This window comes from Neovison vison, chromosome 12, assembly GCF_020171115.1.
Source record: "Neovison vison isolate M4711 chromosome 12, ASM_NN_V1, whole genome shotgun sequence".
Classification (NCBI taxonomy): Eukaryota; Metazoa; Chordata; class Mammalia; order Carnivora; family Mustelidae; genus Neogale; species Neogale vison.
The window spans coordinates 18,227,163-18,251,128 of record NC_058102.1 but is presented as its reverse complement, the minus strand read 5'-3'; the positions used below and the strand labels follow the sequence as shown (position 1 = coordinate 18,251,128).

The 23,966-nt window shown below is 39.5% G+C and overlaps 1 long non-coding RNA gene across 1 annotated transcript; it reads left to right on the top strand.

Moving 5' to 3' along the window:
• The first annotated feature begins 695 nt into the window (after positions 1–695).
• On the top strand, positions 696–20,671 carry LOC122892140. The gene is made up of 3 exons (XR_006381370.1): positions 696–888; positions 7,192–7,354; positions 20,540–20,671. It is a non-coding gene; the product is annotated as an uncharacterized LOC122892140 (long non-coding RNA).
• Positions 20,672–23,966: the final 3,295 nt, after the last annotated feature.

The following is a 23,966-nucleotide window of genomic DNA, read 5'->3' as shown; positions in this document are numbered from 1 at the left end:
TGGGCCCGATTTTACAGAAATGAAAAAAAAATTTTTTTCTCCAAATATAAAAGCCTTTGAACAGAAATTTGATTATTAAAAGAAAAAGAGAAAGTGGAGCAATAATGTCAAACCATGCTATTTCAAGAAATGCTTTCCACACATACCCAAAAACTTGTCACCTCTTCTTCCGTCTCCATATGTCTCTATTTTTCATACATTTCTGAACTCAGACAACTCCGTGGATCTGCCACCCAAGAGCAACAGCCTCTGAGGTCTAGAGCAGCACCCAGCGCAGCTCCGATCAGACAAGAACCCTTACAGTTCAGCACAGAAGAGTCCTCAGCTGCCACGACAATGAACTGTACTAAGGGTCTGTGCAAAGAAGACCCCACCTTCAGGATGTTCTCCACAGTCTCTTTCATGTTTCAGGTCCCATGCAATTTTCAGATGGGCAATTGTGAAATCAGGGAATGTGTTCTCAAATAACAGAACCTTCTGTTGAGAAAGGGAGAAATGTCATTCCACTGGAAAGGAAATGCAATTGTTCAAAACAATCTTCTCTCTTAAAAATCAAGAACCTGTATCATAACCTTTACAACTTCCGCTAAAATTTTCACAACACGCTCGTTTTCCTCCGCATTCACACCTTTACCCTACTCCCTATTCCATCTTGTGAAATCTGATTCTTACAAGATCACGCCAGCCAGTAACCATAACACATGTGCACGCTCACTGCCATTTCTTCGCAAAAGTAAGGAGAGAAGTAACTGATGATCTCCTATCTGCTTTCCGGGCCACAATCACACGGGTATGACAGCTCTGGGAACAACGACATCTGCAAGCACTGAACCTTACTGATGTGCAAGCCAGCAGATCTCCCAAGATCTTCAGCAGGCGGAAAACAAGGTAGTTCTCCCTGGAAAACCCTGGGGTGGGTGTTCCAGTCTGGTAAATGGTGCGCTAGATTATTTCATCATGGCTTCTTCCTGCTGAAATCAAATCAGCCCTCCATTCAGCCAGGTTCTTGTAGGTCCTGGTGCAACCTTTCTATGCATGTCTTGATAATCACTGAATTTTTATTTTTTATGCTTACTTTTTTTTTTTTAAGATTTTATTTATTTGAGAAAGAGACAGGAAGAGAGAGAGAGCACACATAGGATGAGGGCAGAGGGAGCAGACTCCCTGCTGAGCAGGAAGCCCAAGGCCGGGATGATCCTGGGACTCCTGGATCAGGACCTGAGCTGAAGGCAGACGCTTAACCAACTGAGCCACCCAGGTGCCTCTTATTTTTTATATTTTAACAAATCAAAAATCATACTGCTTTGTGATTACAATAGTGGAGATCAATTTGTTGAATGAGCAAATAAAGTCCTTCTATGTGCCAGACACTATCCTATATGCTTTCCTTCTGTTGCAAATGATGTTTTAAAAGAAAATGAAAGAACAAATGAACTAAGAAATAACAGATACATTAAGGAGTAAAGAAACAATTTTTCATATTAATTTGAAAGGAAAATTGCCTTGGAAATTATACATACAGTGTTTCTGTCTCATAATATATTTTTAATTTTATAATTATATGTTTAGTTTTATATTCATATTATGGAACATAATATAAATATATTAATTATATATTTTATATTTAACTATAGATAATTATAGGTAATATATAATTCTGTATATAATAATCTCTTAAAATCAGTCACTTAGCAAATATGTATGAGTTGCTTATTAGATGCCAAGATTTGCTCAACATTCTGAGAATGGAGGATTAAGGGGGGGCTAGGTAAGCTTACAGTCTAATGAAGAGAGCTGACAGGTGAAGATAGGATAGGGGAGGTCATGAAAAGAAACAGGTCTTGAGTTCACAAGCTAGTGAGAAGGTGCATGGCTAGCAACCAGCAGAGGTTTTAATCATGAGATTAAACCCAAATCAAACAGCATGCAGATCATTGTGCAAATAACCAAGCAGAGGATATGACTTACTACAGAATGTTCTGTCAAATAATTGTGTTGCACATCTTGTTTCTACGACTAAATAACAGCTGGCAGTGATTTTATATAAGAACAATAACAAAGGGTAGAGAGGAAACTACTAGTTGATGTTTCCATGTTCTGTACCTTAGTTAACACCCATGAACCTGAACCATTACTTTAAAAGCCAAATATTTCCTCCAGCCTGCAAATATGGAAAACTGACACACTCAGAGTAGGGTAACTTTCTCAAAACAATCCTGCTGGTGTGTGGCAGAAGTGGGATTAAAATTGAGGCCCCCTCACTCCACAGGGGATGCAGGAAGTAGAAAAACACAGGCCCCACCCAACCCTCACTAACTCCAATTTTACTGTGATGGAAATCTAGATTTTTTTAAGGGGGTGGGGGGGATAGCCAGAGGGAGAATCTCAAGCAGACTCCCCACTGAACACAGAGCCTGATGCAGGGCTTAATCCCAGGAAACTGAAATCATGATCAGAGCCAAAATCAAGAGTCAGACCATTAACTGATTGAGCCAACCAAGTGCCCCAGAAACCTAGATTTTTAAGTAAGATCTCTGGATTTCTTTTTTAAAAAAACTGGTAATAATACAGAAATAATTTGTAAATGCTATGCAGGCCAAACAAAGCGCATCTGTAATCAAATGCTAACAGTCCATTAGAAACATTGCCAACATCTTGCTCAGCAGAAATTACCCAAATACACTGGGGAGACACGGACCATAAACACTACCAGATGTGGCATAGGAAGTCATGTTGAGTTAGCATCAGTCTTCAGTTTATTTTCTTCAGGGCCTTAGACTGTGAAAGACAGAGACTACTACACACTTAAATTCACATAGAGTATGTGTGGCTAAATCCTTGAAATGTTATTACGTATTTATAGATTTAATGTTGTACTTCTTCATTTTAATGTTTCTAAAATCTGTTTGTGTCTTACCAATTTGATACATTTATTTGTATCAAATAAAAATTCTTCCATTCTTTCTCTTTTTTCTTTATTATATATGCCAAATATTTTACTGTTTTTTGCAAACATTCAACTTTTGGTTTTATGGGTCAACGTTACTAGCTTTTTTTCCCATTTCAATAATTTTATCTTCAGTAACTGTAATGATCAGGGTGGATGTCGTTACTCATTTAGAAGCTTCTTAAGTTGAAAGCTTGATTCTTTCTTTTTTTCTTACTGTTTTTTGTTTTTAGTTAAATGCCACCAAAAGCTAGATATTTTTCCCTGGCCCCTGTATGGCTGATCTCTGGTTGGTGTTGATATGAAGGGCTTCGATTTATTACCCTTTACTTCTTAATTTTACACTTCCAAATTAAAAATTTAGAGTAAAATGAAAGCATTTTCTAAGTTTTTATTGCATGATTGTCATCAATGTGGCTTCAATGATAGCAAATTTTGAAATTCATTGAGTGTTCCTATGTACTTAATGTGTAAATACATAATTGATTTTTATAAGTTGTCCAAATGTATTTTTAAATTATGCTTATTATCTATTTGGATTTAGTTGTTAATTATGTTGGGGGACACCTGGGTGGGTCAGTGGGTTAAAGCCTCTGCCTTTGGCTCAGGTCATGATCTCAGGGTCCTGGGATCCAGTGCCACATCGGGCTCTCTGCTCAGCAGGGAGCCTGCTTCCTCCTCTCTCTGCCTGCCTCTCTGCCTACTTGTGATCTCTGTCTGTCAAATAAATAAATAAAATCTTTAAAAAAATAATAACTGCTAATCATGTTACTTAATTTTCCATAGGCATAATAATTTTTGACTACTGGACTCATTTATTTCTATCTGAAAACTCACCCACATTTAGTTTCTCCTTATGGGTGTTTCAATTATACAAATAAACATCTTCTTTTCTCCTCTATCAGGAGATTTATACATATACATACATATATGTAATGTTTACTGCATTACTGTCATTTTTAAGTGTAAAATATCAGAATTGTATAAAATCAAATATCAGAAATTGTATAAGATCAAGTATTAGAAATTGTACAAATATCAGAATTTCCCTCTTCCTTTTAAATATCTTTGCATTGAAATTATTTTGTCTGAAATTAATGTTAGTGCAAATGCTTTCTCTGTCATGTTACTTCCTAAATTATTTCACTTAAATACATTATTTTTATAATTTTAAATATATATATTTGGTATATATAAAAGAATATACATAGTAAAGTGGTTATTGAGACTTGTTTGTATATCCTGGGTATTAATGCTTTCTGGATCATGTGTATTATAAATATCTTCTCCCCTTTTTCAACTTATTATTTCATTTTCTTTGTGGTGTCTAAATGAACAGAACTAATTTTTAATACATTGTTCTTATTAAGACTTTTAGATTAATATTTTTATATATTGTTCTCAAAAATCGTCCCTAGCTAGAGATCATGAGAATGTTCTTCTGTATTGCTTTTATTTTTTATTTTTTTTATTTTTTTAAAGATTTTATTTATTTATTTATTTGACAGAGAGAAATCACAAGTAAGCAGAGAGGCAGGCAGAGAGTGAGGGGGAAGCAGGTTCCCTGCTGAGGAGAGAGCCTGATGCAGAACTTGATCCCAGGACCCTGAGATCATGACCTGAGCTGAAGGCAGAGGCTTACCCCACTGAGCCACCCAGGCACCCCTATATTGTGTTTTAAATGTTTATAGCTTTGTCTTTTATATTTAAGTCTCTAATCTATCTTGAATTGATTCTTATGTAAAGTATGAGTAAAGAGTTAAACTTCTTTTTTTTCCATAGGATAATCTAGATATATCTAGGAGTAAGCAAATGCCCAAGCACCATTTGTTGAAGAGTTCCTTGTTTCATCACCAACCTGCAACAACAATAATAACAACAACAACAATAACAATCCCATCTACTTGTCTTCTTGCTGGAATTCTCCTCACAATTAGAACAACACTTACATATAACTGTTATTTTATATATATACATATACAAATATATATACTTATATACATAACTGTCACTGACAATCATAGTAGTGCTACACCAAGGAACATGCAAGTCTTTTCTACTACATTATTAGCTCTCAGAGAGAAAAACTGTCTTTCTCATCTTTTTATCTTTCAGATAACATAGCAAAGAGGCTAGGAAGAAAAACCATGTAAAAGGAAGCTATGGAGACTTCTATTTCAAAATGATGAACTGAGTACACACATAGCAGTCTCTCACACCTACAAATGTTTCTTGGATGAAATTCATCTGAATTACTCATACACAAAAATGGCTCTTATTCTACGGTTCTGGAGTGATATAATTTTCAAAGAAGAATGGAATAAGTAGAAATGTCCATCATAAACCTTTCCTGGGTTCAAAGCAATGTTTATTAAAAATTTTTTATGAGTTTTTATTTAAATTCTATTTAGTTAATTAACAAACAGTGTAATATTCATCTCAGGTGTGCAATTTAGTGATTAAACACTTCCATACATCACCTGGTGCTCATCACAAGTGCCCTCCTTAATCTGCATCACCAATTTAACCCATCCCCCCACCCACTGCCTCTCTGGTAATCATCAGTTCGTTCTGTATAGTTAAGAGTCTGTTTCTTGGTTTTCCTCTTTTTCCCCCCATGATCTTCTGTTCCTTAAATTCCACACCAGTGAAATCATATGGTATTTGTCTTTCTCTGATTTATTTCACTTAGCATAACACTGTCTAGTTCCATCCATATTATTGAAAATGGCAAGATTTCATTCTTTTTATGGTTGAGTAATATTCCATTGTTTTTTATCTTTGCTTATAAAGTCTTTTGTTCTTCTTCCTCAAATAAACTCTCATCTGCACCATACAGATCTCCCACTATTCAGGTCTCCTTCCACCATCCTGGACGGCCCTTTCTTCTCTGTTCCTCTTCACACTGTCTGAGAGTTCTCCTTTCTCCCTCATGTCCCCTAAGATGTGAGGTTCCTCTTTCTACCTTCACTGATTTTTCTCTTAAGGATAAGCCCATGGATCTTTTCATCCTATTATCTCCTTAGAAAGAGGAAAAAGAAAGATGTGAATCTGCATGTTACTTTTTAACCTGTCAAGCTTAGAGTAAGTATTTAGGACTTTAATAAGAGATATTTAAAATTATCTACTTGTTTTTTATTAAAAACATCTACTTGTACAATATTCCTTTTTACTTTATCCAGGATAAAGTTCACTAAGAATCCCAGACTTATGTGTTTTTCTTTGCCGACTAGATGTTGCTGTCGCTGATGACTCTAGAACACAGCCCCTTTGAATATGATGGCTTTTGACATTTATAGGACATTTTCTGGAAACAACAGGGATTTTTCAAATCTTGTCAAAGATCAGTACAAAGACATTTCATTCCTGCCTCAGTTCACTAATGTTTGGGTTCAAAAGCCCATAGTTTGAGAGATGCCATTTTCACTATACCAGGAAAAGCAGACTTTTAACTCCATATCCACCATTTTTGTCAGGCAAACAGTAAAACACAGCACACATGAGAAAAGAACCAACAGCAAAACATAAAGTAAGTGTTTGGAAATTGTACCGGATATTTCTTCTGACACTTGCCCAGTTACATGGTACTGCAAACATTTCTCTACAAATCAATTCTTGCTTAAAGACTGAGGTTGTTCAATAGACCTTGGAAATCGAGGTGTAGTTTTCCTCTTAAGTCTGAATTTATCCATTTCTCTTTCCTTTTAGAAATTCCTTACAGGGGCACCTGGGTAACTCAAACAGTTAAGTGCCTGAGCCTTGATTCCAGCTCAGTCACTATCTCAGGGTGGTGAGACCAAGCCCCACATCAGCCTCCACCTTGGGCATGCAGGCTTAGATTATCTCTCTCCCTCTGCCTCTCCCCGACTCTTCCTGCTCTCACTCTCTCTCCCTCTCTCTCTCTTAAGAGTCTCTCTCTCTCAAGTAAATAAATAAATAAACAGAAATTCCTTGCAGATTTAAGGATGTTTCTTATGTGTGACTTTATGCAATAAGTCAATAAGCTAGTAAAATCCTTCATCCAGTCACTTGTGATTTCTGTTTTCTTGGTCTGAGTTTTAAGGTAATATAATCTGCTTTGAAAAATTCACAAGAATGATGAAAAGACTTCTCAAACAAAGATTATCTGACCAATTACCGTCTTAAAAATGCAATTCCTAAGAAGCCTAAATGGTCCACTCGTGACACAGAGGGAAGGATGCATGACCCTGAGGCTTCCTCTTCCTGTTGTAATCTTTCCTCAGTTACTGTGTTCACCAGTATGGCTGAAGAACTGTGCTCACGGAACTTGGACCCTTTTGTTTGTCATCACTGGAAACTGTTATTTGTTTACTTTCTACTTTGAACCTCTGCATAAGATGCAACAGAGAGAATTCTGGGAGTTTGCAATTCCAAATGAACATGCAGGTAAGTCTGAATTTCTGTATCATATTCACCCCAGAAAGTCACATTTAGCATAGTTATCCACAGAAGGTACCTCCAAGATGCATACTGTGTCTCTCTGAGGAAGTTCACCTCTCTCCTTTCCATGCCTGTGCCCCATGAGAAAGTCAGCTGGCTCCTTCATCTGTGGCTGAAAGGTGCAGAGAAGATGAAGCGAATAGCACCCTTGTACTGCTGTAGTGGGAGGGGGAGGGGCGGCAGTCTGTAAGCTCCGCCCAGCTGACCATCTCTCAGAAAACAGAGAGAAAATGGCCGCCTTGGTGCCCAGGCTAGCTCTCCTGGCTGGAGCTGTTGTTTATGAGCCACATTCCTTTGTGCATTCTCTCCGGTTGTCACAACAATGTCTTACTGCTGTGTCAGCCAGGTCAGCTGAATGGGGATCTACAAGGGTCTGTTTTTAAATATTTTTAGTTCCCATACTTTCAAAAACATCTAGTTAAGTTGCCTAAAAAACCTGATCTTTCAAGCTTTTAAATCAGTTGCCATAGTAACAGATGTTCAAAAACAGGGGACTACAGTTTTGTGTTAAACTATGTTTGCCCCGACTTCCCACAAACTTTATGTCTATATGCTCTGTCTTGGTGGGGTGGGGTAAAGGCACAAGTAAAATTTTCAGTCTTTGTTATCTTCCTTTATGACTTTTTTTTAAAAAATAAAATAAAACTTCACATAGCTAAAAAATTGGCCATAGTGTAGTGCTATTTTATATCAGTCTTGGTGTTTAATAAGACCTGAATATATTGAAATAATAATCATAGCAACTAGGAAGGAGAAGTGGGGAAAAGCAGCAGGCTCAGTTGCCTGTCCTCCAACTGCACTTCAGATAGAATGAAAACCACACAACTCCATTGACTGGTCATCTTGAAACAAAGAACAAAAGCTTAATCACATATCTAGACAGGGCAATTAAAGTCAAGAGCACAGAAATCTAATTCTCCAAGCACATCCATGCATAATAACCACTTTTGGAAATGTGGTCTATACTGAAAAGCTTCTGTGTCTGTATAGAATCTGTACTTTTTAATTATGAGACATTTCACATAAAGAAGACATGGGGGGCGGGGGTGAATCCAACAACCATGGGAGGAGGCATTTCCTTCTCCAGACTCAGAAACCAGTAGGTTTCTAGCATCAGCTTGTAAGAAAGAAAACAGACAGTGCTTTTTCAAGATTTCACAGCAAAACTGCTCTCTGAAAAGAGGCATGTGGCAAATTAGAAAGAGTAAAACAAATAGTGACACTGAGATCTGGGTTCAAATACCAGCTCTGCCTCTTACCAAATTGTGATGTTTCTTACAGTGTCTGAGCATCGTCCTTCCTTTGGGATGAAAATATTACCCGAAATGGATTTCCATTTAATAATCCTAAGAGATCCCTGTGGAAAATATCCAGCTGAGCAAGGTCTTAGTCTGTGTTCCTCCTTTTCTATTGTCCCCATCTCCATCAGGGACCCCTGGACCTAAAAGCAAAAATTCTCTTTCTTAATGACTCTGGTCCTGTTTTTTGAGTGGACCACAGGGGTCTCTGCCCAAGATGCCATCTATAGCTCAAGGGCCAAGTTGTGCTCTGCAATGGAGTCACATCTGGTCAGGGAACTAGATGAGACAACCACAGCTCCCTCACATTTTAAGAGAATTGGTCCCTTTTTATACCTCCAAACAGATTAGAATGATTTTTGTGTTGGTTCAGATCTTCCAAGAAGAAGATGCCACAACAGATTAAACAATGAAGAAAAGTATTAGGGGGAAATGACTCTTGAAAAAAATGGGTAGAAACAAGTCTGACCCCTGCAGGCAAGGAGAAAGGAAAAGAGTGGAGGCTGGGTGGAAGCTTCCTATACTGCCACACAGTCTATGGAAAATACATCTAGAAGGCTTGGGAGTCCTCAAGCCAAAGTCAGCCATCAGAAGAGTCTCTTGCCTTCCAGGATGGGCTTCAGTATTCCTATCATGCTTGGCTTCCTAACAGACCAGAGAGGGGAATTCTTATGGTAACCACAGCTTCCTAATTAGGTTTCCATTTTCTCCAGATATTGACACAATCCTAAATTAAAATTTAGATGTTTAAAAAAGAGAGAGAGAGAGAGTGTGTGTGTGTGTGTGTGTGTGTGTGTAGCACCAATGTCTCAATTAAGAAATATTACATGAAGCAAGCAATGCAAAGAGCTGCTGAAGACACTGCCTTTGCTCTACCTGAAACTGTTGCCACAGCTAGAGGACACTCTTTCACCCAATTTTGAGGACACTGATACCCTTGTCCTTCTCCATACCTCTGCTGCAAGAAGCCTTCCTCCTCAGCTACCTTGAGAGCTTCCTGTACCCTAAGCCATCCCGTCTTCCTGAAAAGCTCAGACCAAAGTGGCTTAACTCTGTGGGCACAGGATTCATAAAAGAGTATTTGTTAACACTCACTACTGTGAGACATAAATCCCGAAAGTTCAACTGCTTCACACAATTGAAATTTATTTTTTGCATATCTGACAATCCCTGAAGATATGTAACAGTCGGCCTTCCACACTATCATTCAGGAACCTCTACTGGATGAGCCCCTTGAGACTTGGGGACCTTCTCTTCCAGCCAGTGAACAGAAAAGAACAGAATATAGGAAATCCTGGGAGACTTTTCTGGGCCAAGCCTGGGCATGGAATCGATTGCTTCCACACTCACATCTTGTTGACCAGCACAAATTCCAAAGCCACATCTACCTGCAAGCGAGGCTGAAAATCACAGTCCCACTGTGCGCTCCAGAGCAGGAGTAGATTTGATTAGCACCTAGCCAGCTCAGTGAAAAAGGATCCAGTGCTGGAGCCCGGGGCACTGGGACGTGGGGACTGGGATCTGAGACTTACTGAAATTATTATCCATGTCATGGGAGCTGCAGTGTTGTTGGGTCCTCCAATAATGGGTCCATGGCCAAAGGAGCGAGACTAATACAGAACGAAGGTCAAGCAAAGCTTTATTTCACACCAAGCATCAAGAATCAAACCGACCATCAAACAGACCGGTCGGGGCTGCCCCTTACAGAGAGGGCGACCCCTCCCTGCCTCACAGACTAACTTTTATAGAGCAAAGGCCGTGTGGTTGGGCCTGGCCACACACAGGTGGCAAATGAGATTGTAACACACAGAGAAAGATGCACAGTCATTCTAGGTCACACATAAGTGACCAATTGAATTACAATTTACCCTATAGTAGGCATTTGAACTAGCCTATCACCTTGGTCAGAATTGGCACCCAAGAGGCGGGGCCCATACTCCTTGGTAGCTAGGGAGACAGTATGTGGGCTCTACTGATTGGGTGTTCTCCACCTGACCAGACTCATCCCTGCATTTGGGCTGTTATCTCCACCTGACCTGACCCACCCTTGTATTTGGTCTTTGCTACCTGGAACTGCTTTCCTGGACTTGCTTTTAATGAAGTTCCCCTGGGGGGTGCAGGGTCAATTTAAGTTTTACTGCATAAACAACAAAATGGCTGTTCAACTGAGGTGGGGCCACTCTGGCTAAATAGACCCTTACAGTGTTGTTCTCAAATGTTTTTGAGGTTGGCTTCAGAGCCTACCCGCAGGTCTGAGCTCAGCTTTGAACACTTAGTACATGTTTCCAGGTGGAAAATAAACAACCTATTTATAAGCAGACTTTAGTAAGAAAGTCCTACCTGTAAATTAGAGGAGCTAAATATATACATGTAAGTGAATGCACATATGTTAAATGTGAATTTGGAGATCAGGTAATTGACGATTGGTTCCCAGCCTCTAACAAACTTAAATTCTTATCGTTGGCATGAGTAGATCCAAGGTATGTTAGGAAGTGACACTTGTGATCATTTGGGTATTTCCTTGGTGCAATATCCTGTCTGTTGAAAACACCATTAAATGGATCTTTACTTCTGCGGTCCTTGTGACAGGTCGACTAAAATTACTGTCTTCCACTAACCTCCAATGAAGCAATCTGTCTTAAAAGAATACAATTTTAGGACCACATTCATTGCATTATGATGAAATTTCATTTTATATTCTCACACTTAAATGCAAATATGCCATTTTGAACATGTGCTTAGAGAGAATGCAAAGACTGCTGGCAATCCAGCCACTTAGCTCAGACAATTAACAATAGTGTCTTTTTTTTCAAGCCACATCAGAGCTTCCCCTTACTTTGAAGATGACAAACAGCTCTTCATAATCCCCTAACAACATAATCCTGCATTGCATCGTCCATGTAGAGGACAGACAATATCATGGGCTTACAAATTAAAGTCTGGAAATTTTAGGTCTCTGAAGAAGTTGAACAATACATTCCTGATTAGAGAAATATGCAAAGACTGCATTCCAGATGCACTTTGCATTTATAAAACATTTCCATAACACTTACAGACATGTGGACATAAATGATATCATATTTGCCATGTCTGCACTTACTTTCAGGAAATTAGATTAGCGATAGCAGATTGTGATAAGAAGAAGAGACTTTAATTCTTGATTCAACTCTGCCCTTACTAGCTGTGTGACCCTGAACAAGCCACCTGACTTCTCTGGGCTTTTGTTCTCTCCTTTGTAAAACAACGATTTAGGTTAAATGACTTTGCCACATCTAGGAGTGCCTGGGTGACTTAGCGGGTTAAGTAAGCATCTGCCTTCAGGTCAGGTCATGATCCCAGGGTCCTGGGATCAAGCCTCACAGGGAGCCTGCTTCTCCCTCTCCTTCACTCCCCGTCTCTCTCTGTCAAATAAATGAATGAGTAAATTTTTAAAATACATACATAGCTTTTCCACATCCAGGATTCTATATGATATATTTAACATTTGGGGTCTCCATTTCCACAAACAGAAAACTGGTTATAAAACTATCAACCCTTGGGGATGCCTGGGTGGCTCAATCAGTTAAGCATCTGCCTTCTGCTCTGGTCAGGGTCCTGGGATGGAGTCCCACATCAGGACTCCTTGCTCAGTGGGGAGCCTGCTTCTCCTTCTGCCTGCCACTCTCCCTGCTTGTGTGCGTTCTCTCTCCCTCCCTCTCTCTCTCTCTCTCTGACAAATAAATAAAATCTTAAAAAAAAAAAATTAAAAACTATCCACCCCTTTTTAATCTTAAAATACTCTTAAGGATTAAAAAAAAGAAGTATATGGAAACAAGCTTTGGAAATTGCAAAGTGTTATGCAAATGTAAGATTTTTAAAGAGAAATAGTCACATTCATACTGTTCAAACCTTTTGCATGCTTGCTTAGTCTGGAACCCGAGTAGATACAGTGGAGTTTAAGACTTAGGTCTGCTGATCCATCTACACATCATCTAGAAAGCTGGGTGTTATTTCCATTTTTGACAAGGTATGGAAGATGGCCTGAAGTCCAGACAAAGAAACATTGTTTACAGCCAGAAACCAAAACACCCTCCTAATACCACAACACACAATAGGGTGCTACTGTAGGCTGCCTTCTTTAGCAACTCCAACTGGAATGTCCCCTAAAAGCCACACACAGAGCATGTCTACCAGACTAAAATACAGGAAAGCAAACTCTTTGGGTAAAGACAAAGCATTGCTGCCATTAGGAAGGGCATTACCTACTATGAGGGAGCCAGGCTGGTAAACTCTGGCATGGAAGGCATGGAAGTCCAATGGACCTGACTTGATTTGAAGAATACTAGGGGTGTCTGCACATCCATGAAAGCACTGTCAGTGTGATGGCTAAGTATTATCAAAGATGTCGTAGGGTCATTGATCACATTACTCACAAAAGTCCATCAGTGGAGAATGTCCTAAAAACCAATGCATGAACCTTTTGTTTCTCACCTCCCCCTGGTCCAGGCTGTGAGCAAGAAGGTGGTAATCATGAAGAGCCAGCCTTTGGAGCTGCTGCTGGTGGGTTCGAATCCTGGGCGTGTCACTTGCCTGCTCTATGGAATCAGGCAAAGTGCTTAAGTTCTTTGTGCCTCAGTTTCCCCCCCATATTAAGGAAACTGCTCCTCCAAATGTAATAGAACGATATATAATATACATCTATATATATCGTTTTATATATATATATATGAATATATATATATATATATATATATACAGAATATATATATAAATAATGATATATACCTATATAGAATGCTCAGCACCGTGCCTGACAGGGAGTAAGTAAGTATAGCATTATCATCAGCCAGGATTATCAAGACTCACTGAGATCTGCCTTCTGTTCTGACCCTATCTTCTAATTCTCCCTGACTCTCCTAAATATTTTATAACTGCTAATTATGACCTCTTGGCATATCATAGGGTCAGTTTAGTGGGATACGATCACCAATTATTTAGAGAAAATGGAATGGAGTACAATGCAAAGGGATGGAACATGAAAGAGTAAGACAGGATACAGTAAAAGGAAATACATCACATGTAATGAGATTAATATTGTTATGTGCAGCTGGGGGGGCAGATGTGCATGTGTGTGTGTGTGTGTGTGTGTGTGTTACTGAGATAAGGATGAAAAATATATTTTCTAATGTGGAACACCATCAAAAATGTTTCAAAGCTACAACCCTAAGTCCTTTCTTTGTGCCCTCTGGAATCCCTAATCCATGGTATACAAAATTCCTTATGTTCTCAGACTTTTTTCTGAATGGTCCTCTTGACCTCTTACTATAACTCAGTGTTACTCAGACTTGAAGTGCATCAGGGTCTCCTGGAGAACTTTGTAGTAGACAGCCACTAAAATAGTCCCTAATGATCCTTCATTCCTAGTATTCATACATTGTGTAATACCCTCCAATGTGAGCTGAAGTCACAACTCACCTCTTAAGAATAGAACACAGCAGTCATTTTTTATCCCTTCTAAGACTACATCAGTTTCAAGATGACTGCAGACCAACCAACAGCTTGACCACAGCCCCATGACAGACCTTGAACCAGAGGCACTCAGCTAATGTTCCCAGATTCTAGACCCTCAAACACTGAAAGATAATATCCATTGTTTTCAGCTTCTGAGGTTTGCATAATTTGTTACACACCAATACCTAACCAATACAGGTTTGTTAACATATAAGTTGCTGAGTCCATCCCAGAAGTCCTGATTCAGTATGTCTGGGGTGGGGTCCAAAGATTTGGAATTCTGTCAAGTTCTCAACTGATGATGCTGATCTAGAAGAACACATTAAGAAGACTATTCTATCTGAACCCAGATTCTTACTGAGGATCTCACTTCCCCTACAGCCCTCTCAAATGAGAGCTGTTTCATTTTGCTTCCTCTCTCTCTCTCTCTCTCTCACAGCCCATCATCTTCTGGGCATTCCCTTCCATATCTCATCAGCCCTCCCCTTCCCCCTCTGCCTAGCTTAGAAAGTCTTTCTATCTCTCCTCTATCTGGAAGGAAGCTGCCAGATAATTTTTCCAGGATCCATCTACTCTGTAATGATAAAGCTCTGGTCACTTTGCCAACCTTATTGCTAGGAAAGTCTTTGGAATTCAAAAGGATCTTTTTTCTCTCAGACACCTGACTCTCACAATTGAAAACTGGCTTCCAAGGCCATTGTTTCTGAAATGCCGTGTTAAAATCCTAACTTAGTCTCAAGGGGTGGAATGGGTAGAAAAACAAGAACTCTCAAAAATGCAAAATAAATTATATAACATTTCCCCCAAAATAACTTATGTCTGAACATGATTGCACTTATAGAATAAAATTTTAATTGGTAACAGAAGTTCAGTCTATAAATGCTTATTTTGAATACTATTTTTTATTTCATAACCTGCTATTTATTTCATCACCCTTCTGATTTTTTTTAAGCCAGCTTTTACTTCTTAATGAGATGTAATGTTCAGAAAAGCCTAAAATTCTAGCTAGCATTCAGAGAGGAGTTGATGTGCAAAGTATGGTCTTCCTTCTCATAAATGGGGCCTGCCTTTCTGAATCCCAGACTTACCCTCTACACAGCTTAAGATTCCCTGGGTGAAGAAAGGTGTTTATTCTCCAAAGAACTGTAAACGTAATGTATGTGATGGTTATTCATAGAATGGTTAAGTAATTTTATCAACCAGAGAGCAAACTTCTAGAATGTAAACTGTGGGGGTTTTCCTAATCAGAGTGTTACAGGTAAAATTCTCACTGATCTTAACTCAGACCTCTCTCACTCCAGACGAAGAGGCAATCTCCTCATTCTTGGTATGTAACAGGAGGCAACAACTTTGGAATTCTCCCCCCATTTCAAGTGCCCACAGAATTGCTCCTGTCTTTTACAAGCGTCTAGAAGCCTGGCTGCAAAAACAAACCCTATGGGGGAAAAAAGAGGGGGAGGATGAATTCACCCAAAGTGCAAATTATGAGACTCAGGCTCCCCTTTTCTGTAGAACTAACAAGTGAATCTTATAGTGCAGACAAAAAAAAAAAAAAAACACTGAAGTGAGCGTTTGAGAGACATTTGCGCTGGTGAGGACAGCATTTTCATGGTAATTTGTTAATGTTCTTGCAGAGCAAGGGTAATTTACTGCAGTAAAATCTAGCTAATAGTTGCAGAGATTTGAGGCCTCCTTCAGGGAGACCACATGCATGCCCACAGGCTATCTGGTGCCTGCAAGTCTCCCACAGCCACTCACAGATCCGCTGCTAAACTTTTTTCCCCAATGGACCTGCTGGACACCTCTGTCTTCCCTGCTTCCCCCACCTTACAACCTCAGAGCCAGCACCCAGGGAGGGAAGCCCAGCTGGGTGGGAGAGGGAGCAAGGAGTTTGGGGAGAGTTCAGGCAGAAGGCTTGGTGTTCCGAAGACTCAAATTCTGAGAGGTCTTAACCTGACAGCTCTCTTTTAGGGCACTCTGTCAAGAGCAAGACAAAAAAGAAATTAAAAAAAAAAAAAAAGATATGTAAAAGACATCTATCAATACTACTCATTTTCTTTTCTGATTATGAAGATTTTCAAAAAACTGAAAGGCTCAAAAGGGGACAAAATCACCAATAATTCTATCTAGACATCTTGACTCCATTCCTTCCAGTTTTTTTTTTAAGACTATTTATTTATTCATTTGAGAGAGAGAGAGGGAGCGTGTGCATACAAAAGAGAGAGAGAGAGAGAGAGTGCACAGCAAGGGGAGTGGCAGAGGGGGAGGGAGAAGCAGACTCTGGCTGAGCAGGGAGCCTGATGCCTGGCTCCATCTGAGATCATGACCTCAGCCAAAGGCAGACACTTAACCTACTGAGCCACCCAGGTGCCCTCTTCCAGTCTTTTTCTGTCCAGAATTTAATTACTGTATGCAACTTTATTGTGAATGAATCCTTTTTTTTTTTTTTTTGAAAATAAGATTCTTATAGTCACCTAATATCATTGTCTGTATGCACTGTAAGTCATAGAATATTTCTGTTAGGGGACCACAGCGGTGGCTCCCATTATTACATAACTATAAATACATTGTAGGGACCATCCTTGTACAGAAATCTTGGTCTCACATTCTATTTTATTAAGATGAATTCTCAGAAGAGATGAATGGTATCAATAGATACGGACATGTCAACATACTTGGTACATAAAATTGAGTCAAATTGCTTTCCAGAAAAGCTGCAGCCATTAGACAGAACAGGAGTCCCATATTAATGCCCTTCAGCCACATTCAGTTTTTAATCTGTGCTCATTTGACAGGCAAAATTACAGATAGAAAGTGACTTTTTCAGTTTATAGATAGAAAATGCATTATGTATAGCTTGGTTTGCTGATAAAATTAACATATCTGGCCCATTTGGGAAGGGATGAAATCAGTCAGTGAGAACTGAAAGTGACCTCACAGAGCACATGATCCACCAGGTGAAGTGGTTTGTCCAGGGTCATGCAAACATTTAGTGATGAACTTGGAACTAAAACTGAGAATTGCTCTAATTCCCATCCCATTTTTGCAAAGCAGAGATTGAGATATAGAGGAGAGTTTTAATGCTCATTTAATGAACTTCCTCCCCATCCATTGTCCACATCTTTACAGCAGTGCACAAGACAGCTACTCCCGCACCCAGCAGTTCACCATCAACTTCCACATCTCCCACAGGGTCCTTTTGGAGAAGAGGGGTCCCAAAATTCAAATTTGTTTCTGAGTTAAATAGAGCCAACTGTCAGGAGGACTCAGTCCATTCTGAAAATATCTCAAGTGACAATCTAAAATCAAATACGAATGACACTTTCCTGACTCTTTGTCTTTCATCCTGAGTTGCCTCCCTTCTTGCCTTTTATGACAAGAACATGAAAGTCATGGCCTGACTGAAGACTCTCTGTAATACCACCTTTCCCATCTAAAAGCACCTTTTAATTTCTGCATTCAAACATCTTCTCCATCTGACCCTGTCATGGCTTGAGAACAGTCATAAATTCTTCCTGATGCTAGGTGGTTCTATGGCCCCTCGCCTTGAATCTACACAAGCTTGTGACTGCTTTGACTAATAGAACACAGGAGAAGTGATGCCACATGATGCTCAAGGCCTGGTGACAGAAGGCAATACAGCCTCCTCCTTACCCGCTAAGAATACCTGTGCTGAGAGCCATGAGCTACCACGTAAGAAGTCTGACCACTCTGAGGCCATCATACGATGAAGAAATTCACATCGTATGGGGAAGCTACAAGTAGATGTGCTGATTGACTGTTCTAGCTAAACCTAGCCTTCAAGTCATTCAGCCCAGATGCCAGAGAGAGAAGTGAAGAAGTCTCCAGACCATTCCAGCACCCAGTCATTTGAGTCAACCTTGGCTTTGATGTCTTCCCAGCTAATGCCCAAGGCATCATGGAACTGAAGCAAGCCATCCCCCCCGTGCTTTGGCTGAATTCCTGGCTCACACAATTAATGAGCATAATAGAATGATTGCTGTTTTATAACAATATGTTTGAAGCATTTGTCACACACCACTAAGTACCTGAAATAGCCCCATCTTATTTCATCAATGCTATGATTGAATATTTGTGACTTTCCCCCACACCCCAAATTCATATGTCAAAATCCTAATGCCTAGTGTGATGGTTTTAGGAGATGGGACCCTTGAGAGGTGGTGAAGTCATGAGGAGTGTTATGAGTGGAATTAGTGCCCTTAATAAAAGAGGCCCCAGAGAAGTCCCCTCACACCACAAGAGGACACAGCAAGAAGTCAGCAGTCCATAACCCAGAAGAGGGTCCTCACAAGAATTCGACCATGCCAGCACCCTGATCTTGGACTTCAACCTCTACAACTGAGAAAAGTAAATTTCTATTGCTTACAATCCACCAGTCTGTGGTATTTTGTTATAACAGCCCTGATGGACTAAGACAACTATTCTCCACCTCTTCCTTTTCCTCACCAGGCCATGAACTACAATTTCCCCTACCTTACTTCCAAAAATCTCTGAGGATTGGATTGGGGGCATTTGTAACAATATTTAGTATGAATAATGTTGATGGTTGCATTGAAAAAGAGACTTAAATTCACCCAGAACACGAAGGGGCCTAGAAATGGATTTTCCAGATGACATTAAAATGTCAAATGTTTTCTCTGCTATTTTTCATTTGCCATCAATTTCCCAGTTCCTGATGCCTATCCACATCTTGAATGTACAGAATTTCCAGAAACTCTCCACATTCAATCAAGTAATAATTAGCAGAGGTCAATTTAATTTTTTTAAAAAAGCTACCATTTATTTGAATGCTATGCTAAACACTTTCCCCGCATTACCTTAGCATCTTGTTTGCATAAGTTAAGTATTCTTAACCCATTTTACTGAAGAGGGAACTGTGGTTCAGTGAGGCAAAGTAACATAGCTCCAAAATGTAGAGTCAAGATTTGAACCAGGAACCACAGGACCCCAGACTCAGGTGTTAACCATTATCAGTACTTTTCAGGTCTTTTGGTCACATCCCATAGTTAAAAATGCATCTTCCACCATGACCAATGAACACGACCACACGTAGATTATTGCAATAAAAGTGCCAAGAAACAATGAATACCTTCAAGTACACAGCGCCTTAACCCCTATTCTTTTCTGTTTATTTTCCATTTTTTAAAACATAGGTAGTAATGTATCAAATCAATTGTATAACCTGTTGCTAATTGTTGACAACATAGACACTACAAAATCATTGCACCTTCTCTAATTGGACTTAAAATCTGGGAAGTCATTACCCCAAGACCATTTTCTTATTTAACCACAGGTTAAAAACAAAAGTTTTCATTTAATTTTTTTTTTCAGTTAGAAACAATCCTTAAAAGTTCTACCCCTCAAGGAAATATGAATCAAAACCTCACACCAGTCAGAACGGTTAAAATTAACAAGTCAGGAAACAACAAATGTCGGTGAGGATGCAGAGAAAGGGGAACCCTCTTACATTGTTGGTGGGAATGCAGACTGGTACAGCCACTCTGGAAAAAAGTGTGGAGGTTCCTCAAAAGTTAAAAATAGAACTACCCTATGACCCTCCAGTTGCACCACTATGTATTTATCCAAAAGATATAAACACAGTTATTTGAAGGGCTGCATGCATTCCCTAATGTTTCTAGTAGCAATGTCCACAATAGCCAAAATATGAAAAGAGCCAAGACCTCTATCAATAGATGAATGGATAAAAAGATGGGGGGAGGGTGTGTGTGTTTAATGGATTATTACTCAGTCATTAAAAAGAATGCAGTTTTGCCATTTGCAATGGCATGGGTGGAACTAGAAGGTATTATGCTAAGCAAAATAAGTCAGTCAGAGAAAGACAAATATCACATGATTTCACTCATATGTGGAATTTAAGAAACAAAATAGATGAACATAGGGAAGGGAAGGAAAAATATAATAAGATGAAAATTGAGAGAGAGGCAAACATTAAGAGATGCTGAACTCTAGGAAACAAACTGAGGGTGCTGGAGGGAAGTGGGTGAGGGGTGGGGTAACAGGGTAATAGATGTTAAGGAGGGCACTTGATGTAATGAGAACTGGGTGTTATATGCAACTGATGAATCACTAAATTCTAAATTAGAATCACTAAATTCTTATTAGTTTCTCTGAAACTAATAAAAGAAAAAGTTCTATCTGCCTCTTTCTTTTGTAATGTGAGACTCTTCAAAAAAAGCTCTATTGGGTAAATTTAACAAACAATAAAATTGATGCTTCAGTTCACACTAGATCCAGTTGCAGGACAGGAATAAGATGAAGGACAGATGTCCGTCTCAGGTTTGCCTTTTTCCTCTCCTTCTAGAAAGGAACCAGCCACAGCCCCCAGGAGGCTCAAGGGCACAGAACACTGCTGATCCCTCCTTGCTCCTTGTTCAGACCCTCCGGTGACTAAAGAGTTGTGAGGTGAATTTACGTGAGAAAATATGCTGGACCAATGACATAAACTAGAATGAATACAACAGGGAAGTAACCCCAAGAATTGGGAGAAGATGCTAAAAGCCATCTTTTGAGGCATCACTGGAGCTGGAAGGGCCTTGGTGACAAAGAACAATGGTGAAAAAAACAAAGATGCCACTGAAAAGAAAGGAGAATGGAGGGCTCATTTGGGGAAGAAGAGGCCCTGTGCTCTGTAAAAGAGAAGCTGGTCCTTCGCATGGCAGCCTGTCCTGCTAGCATTCTGGGAATTGGCTTTCCAATTCCAGTAACACGTACACTCAAAATAAAGACCTATTGATCTTCCTGAAAATTTGAAATGCTTTCACTTCTTTATGATCCAAAGATCCTTAATTAAGATGGATATCAAAAATATTCTCCCAGTCAGAATTGAGTGTGGGACGCCACAGAGTCACAGACAAGAGATAGGACGTCCTAGAAGACTATTCTCATGCTTTTGTTTTGGAAATATGAATGATATTAATGGCAATGCTTTTTATTTAAATGATAAAGGACTTTATAGTCCACAAAAAAAACTGATGACACATAATCATCTGTAAATTGGAGATAATAGTATTACCTTCTTCATATTTTATTGTGGAGATGAAATGAGCAAACACATGAAAATCCTTAGACTAGTACCTACCACATAGTAGGTCCTCAATAAATAGGACTTGACTTTATGATCATACTGGAACATGGGCAGACATTATGGAGTCACCTGATAGGTAAAGAAATGGGACACTTGGAGAGACCCACAGCCATGCTAAAGATTACACAGCTGATAACTGGTAATTAAGGTCTTTGGGCTTTGTGTCATGCATCTATTCATTCCACAGTTATTCATGGAGTCCCAGGATCAGTGTCAGGCTCACACCCTACACAGAGAATGTGACAGATGTGATTTCTACATCCACAGTCAAGTGCTCTTTCCCCAAGGTTTATCATGTGTCTACAATACAGGTATCAACTAAATATTTGCTCTTGCTTTGTTTTATGCCCTGCAAAGGAGTTTAAATTAAGCTGCAATACAAAGGCAAACAATTATACATGCATCTTCTTCTATCTTGAGAAATTAGAGTTGGTGTCTCCTCTGTGCCTGTCACAGCCTCCTGAGGTCACTCTACCATGGCACTGGATACGCTGCTTTATAACTCTCTGAATAATGATCTGTCCTCATGCCTCAACCCAAGTCTGTCAGCTCCCTAAGGACAAGAACTATGCTTGGAGTAGCACAGAGTCAGAGGATTTTAATGCCATAAAAGAGTGTTTCTCATATAAGTGCAGCTGCCTTGTTTTTTCTTCATTCTCAGATTGATCCTAGTTTTTAGTGTCATGAAAATTTTTATTCCTCAGAGTTTTTTGAGTTGTGTTTTCCCCACATGGTGGGTTTCTGCTGATGAGGTACATATAACTCGGTGGAACCTGAAGTAAACAGCCAGGAATTAAAATGGCTTCCACTAAACCACCAGTAGTAACATTTCCATACAATATCCAAGATCTAAACGTGAATGGATTCCACACTCATCAATCAGAGGTGTGGGAAGGTGGTTGGATCATTTTGAAACTTCATAAAAACTTCACAGACATCAAATATTGGAAGTTAACCATGAAGCGGTGAAGGTTTAGAGACCCTCTAGATAAACTTTCCAAAGTTAGGCTGGTTCACCTCAGACAAAGGATTCTTGGGGGAAATACAGTAAATTTGAACTTTTGTGTGGCCTTTTTATCTGTATGTGTGTGTTTTAGCAAGCACCCCGGAATGGCAAATGCTTCCTCCTCAGTGGAACCATGTAGATTCAGAAAAAGCTATCTTCCATTGAGAAGACAATTGTTTTCTATAGAGACAAGAAACAAACGCCCGTGACCCGGGTCACCTCCTCCCAGCAGGCTTTTGCTGTGGCTTCCTCTGAGCAAACACAACAAAGTCCAGAGCAGTCAATCCTGCCACCCCACACTGGGCCCCTGCAGTTGTGCTCTGCTATTTACCCTTCCTATTAATCTGTCAATGTTCTAGTCAAACATGCAAAACAATATGGTGGATGCATAGTTTGATGGCCATTGCTAAGTAACTTGGACCAAAGATGAAGAAATGGAACTTCCACCCAACAAAATGTGAGGCCCAATTTGATTGTAAGAAAACGTTCAACAATACCAGTGCATGACAATTTTTCAGGATGGCTGTGATTTAGCACCCCTTCACCAGAAAAGAGAGGTTCCAATAAATGACATTCAGTTCTAGAATCTAAAAATTCAGCTCATGTTGCTGCCCCCATCACTGTGGGATAGGGCTGTCTGGGAGTTTTATAAAAGGTGTTTGATAAAGAAGAGATAAATAAGGGATTTGGCCTGGAACACAGGTGAGCCCTTGACCAACAACTGAAACATTCTTTGAACTGAATAATGAGCCTTTCTTTCACCACTCCCTGAAAAATGCGTAGGCTACAATTTATAGCTCAATAGTTCGAAAAATGTCATCCAAATTATCAAACATTATGAAGCATAGAGATAATGAATAGCTTATTTCTTCCTCCACTTCTTCTGCTAGCCAAGATGAAGCCTCAGAATCCTTCTCAACACAAAGGTCTAAGAAGCCACTTCCACTCCACTGGAATTAGTACAAAATATAGAACATATTTGTCATTCTAGCGAGTCCTTGAGCCTCAAGGGAACAAATGTATCAGAATATAAGATGTATAGATTTTTTTTTTAATGTCCTCTTCTAGTACTGCAGAGCATGAATTTTTCCTGCTGTGTGTTTTCGGAAACCAGGTAGAAGGGCAAGAGTAACTATATTTAATGAATCTGGGGTACCAGGACATAGTACAGCAAAGGGAAAGAAAAGATGGATATTGCAGTTAGGCTGACTTAGGGTCAGAGTCCTTCATTTACTAGCTATTTACTAGCTACTTGAGCTCTGGTAATTATTTAACTGTTCTAAAATATGTTTGTTCATTGGTAAAACAGAAAAAATAAAAAATATATAATGTATAAGTGAGGATTTTTCAACTCTAATCTTTGTTCCATTTTCTCTGATGATTTACTTCTCCACAGACCACAGGCAGCTGTGGGCTCATATCCTTGGCAGTTTTTGACCCAAGAGAAAAAGGAAACCTCTCTTCCCTGCCTGAGTCCAAAAAATCATGGGAAGAATTCTGATCAGTTTGACAGAGGTTATGCGTCAACCTCCAGACCTCCACTTTGGTTGGCCCAGACAGGGTCACATGCCCATGCATAGCTGGGGTACTGTAATTGGGCTGCCTCTAGAACCACTCAGTGTAAGTGAGAAGTAGTTT